We start from the raw sequence: 16959 nt of genomic DNA on the forward strand, positions 1-16959 counted from the left end.
GGTGGAACTGAGTTCCACCACCTGTAATGGTAGTGGGAACTAGTTCCACCTCCTCCATTGCCCTTCACAGTAATTCGAACAGAAAAACCTGCCCCATCCACCTACATGAATAGATGATACAGGTGGCGCTAGTGTTACTGATGAGCTGCACCCTTTCAACCCCTCTTCCTCAGGTCCTGGTGGCTCCATGGTCCTCCTCCATCTACAGCCCACCCCTCCTGGTACTCACACAAGCTGTGTCTGTTGGACAGCATTCATCCCCTCCTCAGGTCCCAGTAGCTTCCTTTTCCGGCACATTATGTGTAAGGGGCACTACAAATGTGGGCATTCTGTGTAAGGGGCACTATTTCTGTGGTAATTGTTTATAAGGGGCACTACTGTAGGCATTGTATATAAGGGGCACTACTGTGTGGCATAACATGCATAGCGGGGCATTACAATGTGGTGTAATATGAATCAGGGGCACTACATGCGGTGTAATGGGAATAAGATTGTGTTACTGTGTGGTGTAATTTGAATTTGGGGTACTATTATGTGACCATGCTGCATCTTTGTGAGATCAAGGTCCCTCTATAGAGTGTGGGAGGTAGGGCACTAATTTATAGTTCTCAGGGGTTGCCGAAAACACTAGCACTGGCCCTGGCCCAGCTTAATGTGAGAGAAGGGGGAAGGGGGGTAGGTATCGGGGTAAATGAGTTCCACCACCTCTCCAGGATCACTTTAAGCCTTGCATACACCTATGGTACTGCCCCTGCAAGGACCTCTTCTGAGCATGTGGGGGTTATGCACATGCTCAGAATAGACTTTACAGCAGAGCATGGGCCTCATTGGTGGAATGAGGTCTTCACATGAGAGTTGACCCAGTTTTCCCAGGGTCCCCCAGCAGTAGCATTAATTCTGTCACTGGGGGTCATTCCGAGTTGATTGCTCGCTAGCTTGTTTTAGCAGCCGTGCAAACGCTATGCCGCCGCCCACTGGGGAGTGTATTTTAGCTTAGCAGAAGTGCGAACGCATGTGCAGCTGAGCTCTGCAAAAACAGTTTGTGCAGTTTCCGAGAAGCTCTGAACCTACTCAGCGCTTGCTATCACTTCAGCCTATTCGTTTCCGGATTTGACGTTATACACCCGCCCAGCGAATGCCCAGCCACGCCTGCGTTTTTTCAGACACGCCTGCGTTTTTGCAAACACTCCCTGAAAACGGTCTGTTGATACCCAGAAACGACCCCTTCCTATCAATCTTCTTGCGGCCGTCAGTGCGACTGAAAACTTCGCTAGAACCTGAGCACAACCACAAAGGGCTTTGTACCCGTACGTTGTGCGTGCGCATTGCTGAGCATACACAGCGCAGAAATGCCGTTTTTTTCACCTGATCGCTGCGCTGCGAAAATCGGCAGCGAGCGATCAACTCGGAATGACCCCCACTATTTCTGACCTGGACAACGAAGGGGACTATGATGGCATTATGGGCATGTTTGGGACTTACTGTAAATCTTTTTACATTGTTCTCTCCAGGAGATCCGGATTGGGAGGTAGAGGTGCCCCTGCATTTTGCAACATCAACCACCACAGGGACAAGGGAGGGGGTAGTGACCATGATGACGCAGTTCCCCATGCTTTATGTAATGAATCTGGGTGGCACACTTCACTGGGCAGTTGGCAAGCATCCTGAAAGCTGGTCTACTCTCCTGGGAGTGTTCCCCAACATTTGGAAGTCTCATGGACACTCCAGGAGAGTAGACATGTACATATGCAGAGCCGGCCCTAACCAATATGATGCCCTAGGCAAGATTTTGGCTGGTGCCCCCTAGCACCACCACTAGTTCTGCAGAAGATGCCTGGCATGAGTCAGCTGGCAGCTCTGCTAACGTCGGGCGCCTTTTGTTTATGAAAATGCATCTTATTTGCATTACTATGTGGCTAGGGTGCACAAGCAGCTTCTGTTGATTAAAATGATATGCAGCGTGCCTATATTCTGTATGCGACTGCGGCTGTATCTGCATACGAAATGCTACATTACAGTGATTTCCAGGAATACACTGCAACGTAGCAATTCGTATGCAGATACAGCCGCAGTCACACACAGAATATAGGCATGCTGCATATCATTTTAATCAGCAGAAGCTGCTGGTGCCCCTAAGCATACCAAATGCCTTAGGCATTTGCCTAGTTTGCCTATGCCTAAGGCCGGCTCTGTATATGGTAGTATAGTGAAACTGTGTGGTGTCATTACACAGGAGAAAATACATAACTTGAAATACCTAAGGCGTCACAGTCTGAGCTATTCTAAGATTCTCTCAAAGGACTGTTACCACTTGTACTTCACCTTTAATAAAGTGCAGTATAGATGCATTGTATGAGGGCGAGGTCTTTGCTTGGAAGATGACTTCTGAATGGATTGGCTCGGTATGACAGTAAGCTCCAGTGAGAAAGGATTAACCTTTCACTGTCCTTTATTTCCAGTGCTGGGTTTCAAAGTCTAAAAACTAAAGATCCACAGAATGACTTGTGACATTTCCCACTGTTATCTTGTGTTATTTGTTCTTATTTATCTAGGTTTAAAGTAAATGTTTCTACCGTACTTCTATATGTGTCATATGATCATTACATGATTATCAGTATGTATAATCACTATTTACTGAAAAAAATAACAAAAAAAAAAATCTATGCAACTTCATTTAAAACATAAAATTATTTGGTACAGTTGGATAAAAATGAAACAAACCCCTGATAGAACAACAAGGGCTCGCTCCTAGTGACGGATCCAAATGAATTTAATTGACTTTGGATATGTGATTAGCTAATCAGATGCTCCAGTCAAGCAATGGCCATTTTCGGGGCATGTATCTGCCATCAGCTGCAAGCTTGTATGTGCATAAACATGGCGGCTGCGTCGCTACTGCTGTTTCCTGTCTGCGTAGCCATAGACCAACCCTTAACCTTGATGTTCCTCATTTTTGCATATAGGCTGCCAATGTGTAAGCAACTGCAAATGAGATTGCCATGGCTCCGGTGGGCGTCTCTTTTCATTTCAGGGCGGCAGCTTCACTTTCCAACATTACCAGTTCCATAGCCTAGAGAATTGCTATTGCATCTGCACACGATCACGAATTAGGCCCTAATCCCTTTGATTTAGCTGTGGAGCTAGGATCAAATTCTTGTTGTTGTTTTGATGTCCCAATGGGTGTTCCATGGGCTTTGCTAGCTGTATGAAGCGCCTTGTGATACCAGCTACAATTTCTAGAGATACAGTAGATTGGGATGAAGAATTCTAATTGCCAAACTTAATTCATTTTATAGAACAAACATGATCTCTGTTCATAGAAGTAATCCAGAAGTAACTCTCTAATCATGGAAGTGCTGTGTTGAGAATGGGCTGCAGTTCAAACACACACACATTGCCATACATACAAGTCTCTCACACAAACAATGCCACTCACACGGCTCTCTCATACGCTCAGTGCCAGTCACACAGCTCCCTCACACACTTAGTGCCAGTCACACAACTCCCTCACACACTCAGGGTCAGTCACACAACTCCCTCACACACTCAGGGTCAGTCACACAACTCCCTTACACACTCAGGGTCAGTCACATAACTCCCTTACACACTCGGTGCCAGTCAAACAACTCATCACACACTCAGTGCCACTCACACAGCTCCCTCACACACTCAGTGCCAGTCACATGGCTCCCTCACACACTCAGGGCAAGTCACATGGCTCTCTCACACACTCATTGCCAGTCACACAGGGCCAGTCACATAACTCTCTCACACACTCAGGGTCAGTCACACAACTCCTTTATACATTTGGTGGCAGTCACACAACTCCCTCATACACTCAGTGCCAGTCACATAGCTCCCTCGCACACTCATTGACAGTCACACAGCTCCCTTGCACACTCAGTGCCAGTCACACAGCTCCCTCACATACTTAGTGCCAGTCACACAACTCCCTCACACACTCAGTGCCAGTCACACAACCCCCTCACACACTCAGGGTCAGTCACACAACTCCCTTACACACTCAGGGTCAGTCACATAACTCCCTTACACACTCGGTGCCAGTCAAACAACTCATCACACACTCAGTGCCACTCACACAGCTCCCTCACACACTCAGTGCCAGTCACATGGCTCCCTCACACACTCAGGGCATGTCACATGGCTCTCTCCCACACTCATTGCCAGTCACGCAGGGCCAGTCACATAACTCTCTCACACACTCAGGGTCAGTCACACAACTCCTTTATACATTTGGTGGCAGTCACACAACTCCCTCATACACTCAGTGCCAGTCACATAGCTCCCTCACACACTCATTGACAGTCACACAGCTCCCTTGCACACTCAGTGCCAGTCACACAGCTCCCTCACACACTTAGTGCCAGTCACACAACTCCCTCACACACTCAGTGCCAGTCACACAACTCCCTCACACACTCAGGGTCAGTCACACAACTCCCTTACACACTCAGGGTCAGTCACATAACTCCCTTACACACTCGGTGCCAGTCAAACAACTCATCACACACTCAGTGCCACTCACACAGATCCATCACACACTCAGTGCCAGTCACATGGCTCCCTCACACACTCAGGGCAAGTCACATGGCTCTCTCACACACTCATTGCCAGTCACACAGGGCCAGTCACATAACTCTCTTACACACTCAGGGTCAGTCACACAACTCCTTTATACATTTGGTGGCAGTCACACAACTTCCTCATACACTCAGTGCCAGTCACATAGCTCCCTCACACACTCATTGACAGTCACACAGCTCCCTTGCACACTCAGGGCCAGCCACACAGCTCCCTCACACACTCAGTGCCAATCACACGGCTCCCTCACACACCCAGGGCCTGCCACACAGCTCCTTTACACACATGGAGCGGGATGTACTAAGCGGAAAATGCGGTAAACCCCCTGTTTACCGCATTTTCCTGATGTACTATCCCCCGGACGCGAGGTCAGCGCCGCGGCGGGGTTCACCAGCTTTAGCTGGCGATAGTCCATAGAAGCCTATGGGCTTCTCTCCGCGGCGCTGTGTGAGGGATCCGATGCTCTGCGGCCGCAGCCCGTCACCCTATGCATGCGCAGACTGACTTCTGGGGCCGAATCCCGAAAGTCAGGCTGCCGCTGTGCATCGCGTAGGACAGCTCTTATCGGTAGAGCTGTCCTCCGCAACGCTGATCGCATATGTTAGTACATATGCGATCAGCATCGTGGCGCAGGGCGGCGATGGGAGGCGATGTACATTAGTACATCCCGCCCTCAGTGACAATCACACAGCTCCCTCACACACTCAGTGCCAGTCACACAGCTCCCTCACACACTCAGTGCCAGTCACACAACTCCCTCACACACTCAGGGTCAGTCACACAACTCTCTTACACACTCAGTGCCAATCACTCAGCTCCCACACACACTCAGTGCCAGTCACACTGCTACCTCACACACCCAATGCCAGTCACACTGCTCGCTCACACACTCAGGGCCTGCCACACTGCTCCCTCACACACTCAGTGTCAATCACACAGCTCCCTCAAACACTCAGTGCCAGTCACACAACTCCCTCACGCACTCAGTGACAGTCACACAGTTCCCTCACACACTCAGGGCCAGTCACACAGCTCTGTGACACACTCAGGGCCAGTCACACAGCTCCCTCGCACACTCAGGGCCACTCACACAACTCCCTCACACAGGGCCAGTCACACAACTCCCTCACACACTCAGGGTCAGTCACACAACTCCCTTACACATTTGGTGGCAGTCACACAACTCCCTCACACACTCAGGGTCAGTCACACAACTCCCCTACACATTTGGTGGCAGTCACCCAGCTCCCTCACATCGCCAGTGCCAGTCATACGGCTCCATCACATACTCAGGGCCAGCCACACTGCTACCTCACACACTCAGTGCCAGTCACACTGCTCCCTCACACACTCATGGCCTGCCACACTGCTCCCTCACACACTCAGTGCCAATCACACAGCTCCCTCAAACACTCAGTGCCAGTCACACAACTCCCTCACGCACTCAGTAACAGTCACACAGTTCCCTCACACACTAAGGGCCAGTCACACAGCTCTGTCAAACACTCAGTGACAGTCAAACAGCTCCCTCACACACTCAGGACAATTCATACAAGTCCCTCACACTCTCAGTTCCAGTCACACAGCTCCCTCACACACTTGGTGGCAGTCACACAACTCCCTCACACACTCTGGGCCAGTCACACAACTCCCTCCCACACTCAGTGGCAGTCACACAACTTCCTCACACACTCACTGCCAGTTACACAGCTTCCTCACACACTCACGACAATTCATACAACTCCCTTACACACTCAAGACCAGTCACACAGCTTCCTCACACACTCAGGGCAATTCATACAACTCCCTCATACACACTCTATAGTAAGAATTGCTACACTATGTCATTATACCTCCAAGGGGGAGATCTATCAAACCTTTGAGGGAGATAAAAATGGAGACGTTGTCCATGGAAAACAATAAGCTGTTAGCTGTTATTTATCTATAAAATGACAGAAGGTGACGGTTAGCTCTCATTTTGTAATAGATTTGCATTAAGAAAATGACAACATTTGGACCTGTGTGTGACTCACAATCAGACACGTGAGGTATAACCCTATACCATAGGCAGCTCCAATCAGGCAGCGTTAGTTGACAGACAGAACCTGCCGACCACGGCTATTTTTTGGACAAACCACGCCTCACTCTCTGCAGCACTGCAGTGCTTGTGGCACTGAGACCGGCACTGCACGTCAGTTTTTCTATGACCTGGCGGACGCTAGGACCATCGCGGCTCTAATAACCAGCGGACCCGACGTTCACTCCCAATTCAGTCCCAGCTCCTTCAGTGAGGCCCTTCTGCTCCCTGCTCCTTTCCTGCACTGACAACCGCTGCTGCCTTCCCCTGCTCCCATCATTTCTACACTCCACACTGCGGAGCGAGAAGCTGTGGCAGAAGCAGACACCAGAAGAGTGCTGCTGCATATGGGTTGATACAGGGAGGGAGAGGGAGGCAGAGACAGGACTACTGTATGGCACAGTGGCAGTGCTCCTTAACGTGCATGCAGTGTTATTACTGTGTGCTCAATGTATGTCTGCGGGGCATTATTACTACTGTGTGGACAATATACTGTATGTGTGGGCACTACTTCTACTATGTGGGCAATATGTGTACGGGGTACTACTACTATTGTGTGGAAAATATGTGTATACTATTACTATGTGGGCAATACGGATGTGTAATGTGAATAAGGAGCGATACAGTGTGGTGTAATGTGTATAAGGAGCAGTGTGGTGTAATGTGTATGAGGAGCTATATGGTGCGGTGTAATGCGAATACGGATCAATACGGTGCGGTGTACAGTACTGTGAATATGGATCAATACGGTGCAGTGTACTGTGAATACGGATCAATACGGTGTGGTGTAATGTGTATAATGGGCGATATAGTGCGGTGTAATGTGAATAAGGAGCGATACGGTGTAATATGTATGGAGTGATATGGGGGGTTATTCCAAGTTGATCGCTCTCTCGCTACTTTTAGCAGCCGTGCAAATGCATAGTCGACGCCCACGGGAGAGTGTATTTCCACTTTGCAAGTATGCGAAAGTGTGTGCAGCCAAACGGGACAATTTTTTTTTTTAGCAGTTTCTGAGTAGCTCTGGACTTACTCAGCCCTTGCGATCACTTCAGTCTTTTTGGTCCCGGTATTAACGTCAGACACCTGCCCTGCAAACGCTTGGCCACGCCTGTGTTTTTCCAAACACTCCCTGAAAACGGTCAGATGACACCCACAAACACCCTCTTCCTGTCAATCTCCTTGCGATCGGCTGTGCGAATGGATTCTACGTTAAATCCATCGGCCAGCAACAATCCGCTTTGTACCCGTATGACGCACGTGCGCATTGCGGTGCATACGCATGCGCAGCAGTAACCTGTTCGCTGCGCTGCGGAAAATGGCAGTGAGTGATCAACTCGGAATGACCCCCTAGGTGCAGTGCAATGTGTATGTAGCGATACGGTGCAGTGTAATGTGTATAAGGACCGATACAGTGTGGTATAATGTGTATAAGGAGTGATACGGTGCGTTGTACAGTACTGTGAACACGTATCAATACGGTGTGGTGTAATGTGTATAAGGAGCAATATGGTGTGGTATAATGTGTATGAGGAGCGACTCTGTGTGGTGTAATTTGACAGATCTCCTGGTACGAGCCCTGTATGCCCAGACTGTTGTCACAACCATAACCACACTCACACTGTGTAATGTGTATAAGGAGAGATACTGGTGGTCATTCAGCAACCAGCAACTTTGATTGCAGCCAGCAACTTTTTGATGCTGCTGCGATCAACTAGTACATACCTATGGGGGAGTGTATTTTAGCTTAGCAGGGCTGCGAACGCTTGTGCAGCCCTGCTAAGCGAAAAAAATTTCAAGCAAAAGAAGACTAGGCCTGGACTTACGCTGTGCAACGATCCCTGCGATGCTGGAGCCGGCTTTGACGTCAGACATCAGCCCTCCGTTCTCCTGCACACGCCTGCATTTTACTCACCACTCCCCGAAAACGGCTCCAAACGGTCCGGATCCACCCTGGAACGCCTTCTTCCTGTCAATCTTCTTTGCGGTCGGCTCTGTGACCGCTTCCTTCGGGAGCCGCGACGTATCCCGGCGACCCCTGTCGCCGGGCAATGTCGCGCACGCGCACTGCTGCAGCCGCGCATACGCATTACGTACCTGTTCTCACCGTAGCGATAAACCGCTGCGTGCGAACGGGTCAGAATGACTCCCCGCTGTGTGGTAAAATGTAAATAAGGAGCGATATGGTGTGGTGTACTGTGAATATGGGCCCTAATTCAGAGTTGATCGCAGCGGCAAATTTGTTAGCAGTTGGGCAAAACCATGTGCACTGCAGGGGGAGCAGATATAACATGTGCAGAGAGAGTTAGATTTGGGAGGGGTGTGGTCAAACTGAAATCTTAATTGCAGTGTAAAAATAAAGCAGCCAGTATTTAACCTGCACAGAAACAAAATAACCCACCCAAATCTAACTCTCTCTGCAAATGTTATATCTACACACCTGCAGTGCACATGGTTTTGCCCAACTGCTAACAAAATTGCTGCTGCAATCAACTCTGAATTACCCCCATGGATCGATGCAGTGTAATGTGTATAATGGGCGATACGGTGCAGTGTAATGTGAATAAGGAACGATACAGGGCCTATTTCAGACCTGATCGCTGGGCAGCGATTTTTGCAGCCCTGTGATCAGACAGTTGCCGCCCACTGGGGGAGTGTATTTTAGCTGTGCAAGTGTGTGAATGCATGTGTAGCAGAGCTGCACAAACTGATTTTGTGCAGTCTCAGAGCAGCCCAGGACTTATTTAGCCACTGCGATCACTTCAGCCTATCCAGGACCGGAATTGACATCAGACACCCTCCCTTCCAACGCTTGGACACGCCTTTATTTTTCCAGACACTCCCTGAAAACGGTCAGTTGCCACCCACAAATGCCCTCTTCCTGTCAGTCACCTTGCGATCGCCCGTGTGATCGTTTTTTTCGCACCATCCTGTTGCTATGCATCGATCCCCGTTGCTGCAGGGCCGTTGCACCTGCGCATTGTGGTGCATACGCATGCGCTGTTTGGATCTGATCGCAGGCTGTGAGAAAATTCAGCCTAGCTATCAGGTCTGAATTACCCCCACGGTGCGGTGTAATATTTATAGAGTGATATGGTGCAGTTTAATGTGTATGAAGCGATAAGGTGTGGTGTAATGTGAATAAGGAGCAGAGCAGTGTAATGTGTATGAGGAGTTATCCGGTGCGGTATAATGTGAATAAGGGGTGACATAGTGCAGTGTACTGTGACTATGGATCGGTACGGTGCGGTGTAATGCGTATAATGGGCGATACGCTGCGGTGTAATGTGAATAAGGAGCAGTGCAGTGTAATGTGTATGAAGAGCTATACGGTGCGGTGTAATGTGAATAAGGGGCAATACGGTGCAGTGTACTGTGAATACGGATCAGTAAGGTGCAGTGTAATGAGTATAATGGGCAATACGGTGAGGCGTACTGTGAATAAGGAGAGATATGGTGCAGTGTAATATGTATGGAGTGATATGGTGCAGTGTAATGTGTATGGAGCGATACAGTGGGGTGTAATGTGAATAAGGAGCAATATGGTGCAGTGTAGTGTTTATAAGGAGCGATACTGTGTGGTGTAATATGTATAAGTAGTGATACATGCGGTGTAATGTGTATAAGCAGCGATACGGTGCGGTGTAATGTGCATGAGGCGCGATACTGTGGTATAATCTGAATAAGGAGCGATATGGTGCAGTGTAATATGTATGGAGTGATATGGTGCAGTGTAATGTGCATGGAGCAATGCGGTGTGGTGTAATGTGAATAAGGAGCAATACAGTGCAGTGTAATGTTGATAAGGAGCGATACAATGCAGTGTAATGTGAATAAGGAGCAATACGGTGCAGTGTAATGTGTATAAAGAGTGATGCAGTACGGTGTTATGTGTATGAGGAGCAACACTGTGTGGTGTAATGTGAATTAGGAGCGATACGGTGCGGAGTAATATGTATGGAGTGAAATGGTGCAGTGTAATGTGTATGGAGCGATACGGTGCGGTGTAATGTGAATAAGGAGCAATACGGTGCAGTGTAATGTGTATAAGGAGCGGTACGGTGCAGTGTAATGTGTATAAGGAGCGATATAGTATGGAGTAATGTGTATAAGGAGTGATATGGTGTGGTGTAATGTGTATGAGGAGCGATACTGTGTGGTGTAATGTAAATAATGAACTATAGAGTGTGGTGTAATGTGAATAATGGACACTACTGTGTGACATAACTGAGAGGGGAGCTGGGTCAGAGGCGGAACTAGCGGCAGGTCTAGGGGGCAGCAGCCAAAATTTTGCCTAGGGCATCAATGATTTTATTTTTTCCCTGTAGGGTCAACGTTCTTTATTTTTTGCAAAGTTTTTTGTCTGCACACGCCTCTGAGTTTCACTGTGCATGCATCCCGATGGAGTTTGTGCAGAGTTGTAGTACAGATTCAGACGCATGCAGTAGTGTATTAGAAATGTGTGGGAATTCCTAGGAATTCCTCAGATGTATCGTAGTGCAGGTGTGTTGCTGAACGTGGTTGCATACAGAGACACTGGGGTATATTTACTAAGGTCCCGATTTTGACCGAGATGCCGTTTTTTCTTCAAAGTGTCATCTCGGTCATTTACTAAACTCAAATCTTGGCAGTGATGAGGGCATTCGTATTTTTTTTGAAGTCCAACAAAAAAAATACGAATGAATACACCATCGGTCAAAACGCGGCTGTTTAAGTATGAATCTCGGTCATTTACTAAGAAGTGCAAAGCAAAAAAAAAAAAAACACTGCCGTGAAAAAATACAACTCGTAAAAAAGTGCTAAAAAAAACCAGACCTGCTTTTTTGAGCCGTGATTGGATAGGCATGCATGGATCCATGAGATCCGTGCATGTATATCAGTGGGAAGGGGTGGGAAAGTGTTAATTTTTTGATTAAAAATTGCGTGGGGTCCCCCCTCCTAAGCATAACCAGCCTCGGGCTCTTTGAGCCGATCCTGGTTGCAGAAATATGGGGAAAAAAATGACAGGGGTTCCCCTATATTTAAGCAACCAGCATCGGGCTCTGCACCTGGTCCTGGTTCCAAAAATACGGGGGACAAAAAGCGTAGGGGTCCCCCGTATTTTTAAAACCAGCACCGGGCTCCACTAGCTGGACAGATAATGCCACAGCCGGGGGTCACTTTTATATAGTGCCCTGCGGCCGTGGCATCAAATATCCAACTAGTCACCCCTGGCCGGGGTACCCTGGGGGAGTGGGGACCCCTTCAATCAAGGGGTCCCCCCCCCCAGCCACCCAAGGGCCAGGGGTGAAGCCCGAGGCTGTCCCCCCCCATCCAATGGGCTGCGGATGGGGGGCTGATAGCCTTTTTGTAAAAGTGTAAGATATTGTTTTTATTAGCAGTACTACAAGGCCCAGCAAGCCTCCCCCGCATGCTGGTACTTGGAGAACCACAAGTACCAGCATGCGGCGGAAAAACGGGCCCGCTGGTACCTGTAGTACTACTACTAAAAAAATACCCCAAAAAAGACAATACACACACACCTTGAAAGTAAAGTTTTATTACATCCATCCACACAAACATTCATACATACTTACCTTATGTTCACACGCAGGTCGGTCCTCTTGTCCAGTAGAATCCATGGGGTACCTGTTGAATAAATTATACTCACCAGATCCAGGGTACCAGGCTCCTCGGATAATCCTTTTGTAATCCACGTACTTGATTAAAATAAAAAAACGGAGACCCAAGCCACGCACTGAAAGGGGACCCATGTTTTCACATGGGTCCCCTTTCCCCGAATGCCAGAAACCCACTCTGACTTCTGTCTAAGTGGGTTTCTTCAGCCAATCAGGGAGCGCCACGTTGTGGCACCCTCCTGATCGGCTGTGTGCTCCTGTACTGTATGACAGGCGGCACACGGCAGTGTTACAATGTAGCGCCTATGCGCTCCATTGTAACCAATGGTGGGAACTTTGTGGTCAGCGGTGAGGTCACTTTCGGTCAACCGCTTTTTTTTTTAATCAAGTACGTGGATTACAAAAGGATTATCCGAGGAGCCTGGTACACTGGATCTGGTGAGTATAATTTATTCAACAGGTACCCCATGGATTCTACTGGACAAGAGGACCGACCTGCGTGTGAACATAAGGTAAGTATGTATGTATGTTTGTGTGGATGGATGTAATAAAACTTTACTTTCAAGGTGTGTGTGTATTGTCTTTTTTTGGGTATTTTTTTAGTAGTAGTACTACAGGTACCAGCGGGCCCGTTTTTCCACCGCATGCTGGTACTTGTGGTTCTCCAAGTACCAGCATGCGGGGGAGGCTTGCTGGGCCTTGTAGTACTGCTACTAAAAACAATATCTTACACTTTTACAAAAAGGCTATCAGCCCCCCATCTGCAGCCCATTGGATGGGGGGGACAGCCTCGGGCTTCACCCCTGGCCCTTGGGTGGCTGGGGGGGGGGGACCCCTTGATTGAAGGGGTCCCCACTCCCCCAGGGTACCCCGGCCAGGGGTGACTAGTTGGATATTTGATGCCACGGCCGCAAGGCACTGTATAAAAGTGACCCCCGGCTGTGACATTATCTGTCCAGCTAGTGGAGCCCGGTGCTGGTTTTAAAAATACGGGGGACCCCTACGCTTTTTGTCCCCCGTATTTTTGGAACCAGGACCAGGCGCAGAGCCCGATGCTGGTTGCTTAAATATGGGGGAACCCCTGTCATTTTTCCCCCCATATTTCTGCAACCAGGATCGGCTCAAAGAGCCCGAGGCTGGTTATGCTTAGGAGGGGGGACCCCACGCCATTTTTTTTACAGTTTTACAGTGCTTATTTAAAAAAAAAAAAAATGAACCCCAGCACGGATCACACAGATCCGGCCGAGATTCATTTAGAAAAAGTCGGCAGTGTTTTGCTAATCACTGCCGTAAAAAAAAAAAAAAAAAAACACGAATGACATCGACATCGGAACAAAAGAAAATGCAGAATACGACAGCTTAGTAAATTAGTCGTAATAAATTCAAAAAGTTGCAGTTTTACACTTTCAATGTCATTCGTGATTATTCTCCCACCAAATCGGGAGAATTACGAATGTTAGTAAATATACCCCACTGAATCAATGACATTGGAGGCCATACTCAGACAGATGATCTGCACCTAGCACAGGGCTGGTAAAAGTTTCAAAGGTGTTACTGATGGTGGCATCAAAAGATGCACAAAGCAGCATTATTGCAGCATCTGTACACACTGACAGTGGGTGTCTCACTCCTTGCATATTTGGTGCATGAACCGGGGCGTTTCTACAGAGGAGGGGAGGGGGCCCATGTGCACTGGGCCCCCTCCTCTGAACGGCACTGTAGACTCCGGCATTGTACCGGAGTCTACTGCGCATACGCAGGCCTCCGGAAATATGGTGCCCACCATGCGCGGCAGCGATTTCCGCCGCGCCTGGAACTGGACTCCAGAATGGTAAGTATTAAAATGGATGCAATGTGTGCAGTATGGGGTCCCCCCTGGACCCAGGAGCCTGTGTGCACCACACACATTGCACATATTATAGAAACGGCAATGTGCATGAATGTACACCAGGGAAGTGTATTGTAACGGCATTAGCATGCTGCAGCAAAAGATCAAGCAAGGCCACAACTGCATCCAACTTAGAAGCAGGGCCTGTGAGGAGGGTTCCCTTGGCAGGCCACACCCCTCAGCAGACCCCGCCCCCATTAGGGCTGCTTCCATAAATTTCCCGGGCTGGTTTTCCATCCCAATCCACCCCGGTCTACAGCCCATGCTGAATTAGGCCCTCAGACAGAAAGCCTAAAATGCATGTGACTAACGGCCAAGTGGCAATTTTAACAGTGCCAAAAGGCCTTTTCAAAATGGCGCCCATGTGTTACAGTATACTTACCCACACCCTGCATCTAGCCTCTCCAGGCTAACAGCTAATAAAAACTAGAAGTTCAAATTAAGTAACGTTTATGGTGATTGCAAAAAGGCTGGAACTAGTATTTGAAGATTAGAGGGGTGAGTTGAGCCTGATGTGGTGAAGTTTTAAGTCCCGTACACACACGGAGAGATGTGTGGTGAGCGGGGCCGGTTCTACTCCTTGTGGCGCCCAGTGCGAGAGTTACCACTGGCGCCCGCCCCCCCCCCCCCCCCCCCCGTGGCAAAACAGTTAGTGTGCGGGGGCGTGGCTTCATAGGGGAGGGGCGTGGCCAGTTATGCTCACAGTAGCTGTGCCCCCCAGTTGATTTGCCCCTGTAGATATGCCCCCAGTAGTTGTGCCCCCTCTTTATTTGCTCCCAGTATTTGTGCCTCCTCTTTATTTGCCCCCAGTAGTTGTGCCCCCTCTTTATTTGCGCCTCCTCTTTATTTTGCCCCCAGTAGTTGTGCCCCCTCTTTATGTGCCCTCAGTAGTTGTGCCTCCTCTTTATTTGCCCCCAGTTGTTGTGCCCCCTCTTTATTTGCCCCCTGTAGTTGTGCCCCCTCTTTATGTACCCCCAGTATTTGTGCCTCCTCTTTATTTGCCCCCAGTTGTTGTGCCCCCTCTTTATTTGCCCCCTGTCGCTGTGCCCCCCCCCCGCTTACAAACACACACACACACACAAAATAATAAAAACAATACTTACCACTGCCCCGCCCCTGCTTCTTCTGCTGCTGCTGCTCCGTCAGTCTGGCCGTCCGCTCCTCTCTATGGGAGAGACGTCAATGACGTCTCTCCCATAGCGCCGCACAGACACTAGAGGTCAATAACGACCTCTAGTGTCTGTGCCTGGAGCCGGCTGCAGCGGACGCCCACACAGCCCACGGCGTCTGCTGCAGCCGTGGAGCGGAGTGCGGGCAGGCGGCGGTGCCTGCGGGGTGACTGCGGCCGCGCCCCCAGGCCGCAGCGCCCCGGGCAAAGGCACTGCTTGCCCGCACCAAGAACTGCTCCTGGTGGTGAGTGATCTATCAGTGACTGCTCAGCACACATCTCTCCCCCCGCTCAGCACTCAGCGCGATGAGTGCTGAGCGAGGGGGGAAGACGGGGGAGTGTGGATGGGGGGGGGGGGGCTCATTTCCCCCAGCAGGTAAATGAGCGACCTGCTAGATTGTGCCTGCATGAAGGCCAATTCAGCATGGGCGATAGCGATGCGTGGGGCTGCGCATCGCTATCGCTGTGGGGCATACACACGGAGAGATCCGTGCTTAAATTCTAAGCAATCTAGTCAGATTGCTTAGAATTTAAGCACTGATCTCTCCGTATGTACCCCCCTTTAGATTCCACAGAACTTCAGCTTCCTGATAAACGTTTAGTAAACGTGTGAGATAAGTCGAGATAAATACATTTGGTTTAGCTAAAGGGCAGCTTGGTTACTATCTCATGAAAGGAAACTGCTTCTGAGCTTCCACAGGAGCTCAGTGTGCTCTCTGTTTAGATACGGTCCCTTCTACATACAGTTCTGCACCCACACATGATAAGCTGTTACTACACCCGCACAGGCCCTATTGTAGTACACATTGGAAGATACCAGACATTTCATGCACAGCGAGAAGGAAGAAATGTTTAATTAATATTTTAAATGGCTTCTCCACACAAATCCAAACGTACATACAGCAAACATCTTGCTTCTTTGTTACTCTGAAACCAAACACAAATCTCTTTTATGCGAAATTGATAATAAAGGGCCTCATACAGAGGTGGACGCAAATGATGGCGAAGTTTGCGCAGTTCAGCGATATTTGCTACTGTCAAAATACTTTGTGCAGTGATGTTGGATGCGATGGCGTGCCGAAGGTGGACTGCCGACAACTAGAACATAGGTGTTTCAGGGAAATACTGTATCAGCGCAGTCTTCTCTCTTTGGGGAAGATGCACTAATCCTTGGAGAGTGATAAAGTGGAGAGAGATAAACTACCGACCAATCAGCTCCTGTCATATTTCAAACACAGCCTGTAACATGGAATTTAGGAGCTGACTGGTTGGTACTTTATCTCTCTTCACTTTAAGACTCTCCAATGCCTAGTACACCTGTCCCTTTGAGAAGAAGTGGCAATGTTCCAAGGGAATTTAGGAATTTTGGGTGAAAAAAAAATATCAGCATTTAAGGAGATTGGCCGAGCCCAGAATGTGAACTAGAGTAAGTCCACTATAGCTCAACCAGGAAGTGTGGTTTTATTGAGAAAGTGACAGTACAGCCAGAAATATTCATTGCGATTGCTGAAATGGTGGAGGTTCTCGTCAGGGCACAGTGCAAATTACATTACAGTAACCACCTTCCCACCATGAAAAATGTATTGAATTCTCTTACTTGTGTCTA

The sequence above is a fragment of the Pseudophryne corroboree genome, chromosome 1, assembly GCF_028390025.1.
Source record: "Pseudophryne corroboree isolate aPseCor3 chromosome 1, aPseCor3.hap2, whole genome shotgun sequence".
Classification (NCBI taxonomy): Eukaryota; Metazoa; Chordata; class Amphibia; order Anura; family Myobatrachidae; genus Pseudophryne; species Pseudophryne corroboree.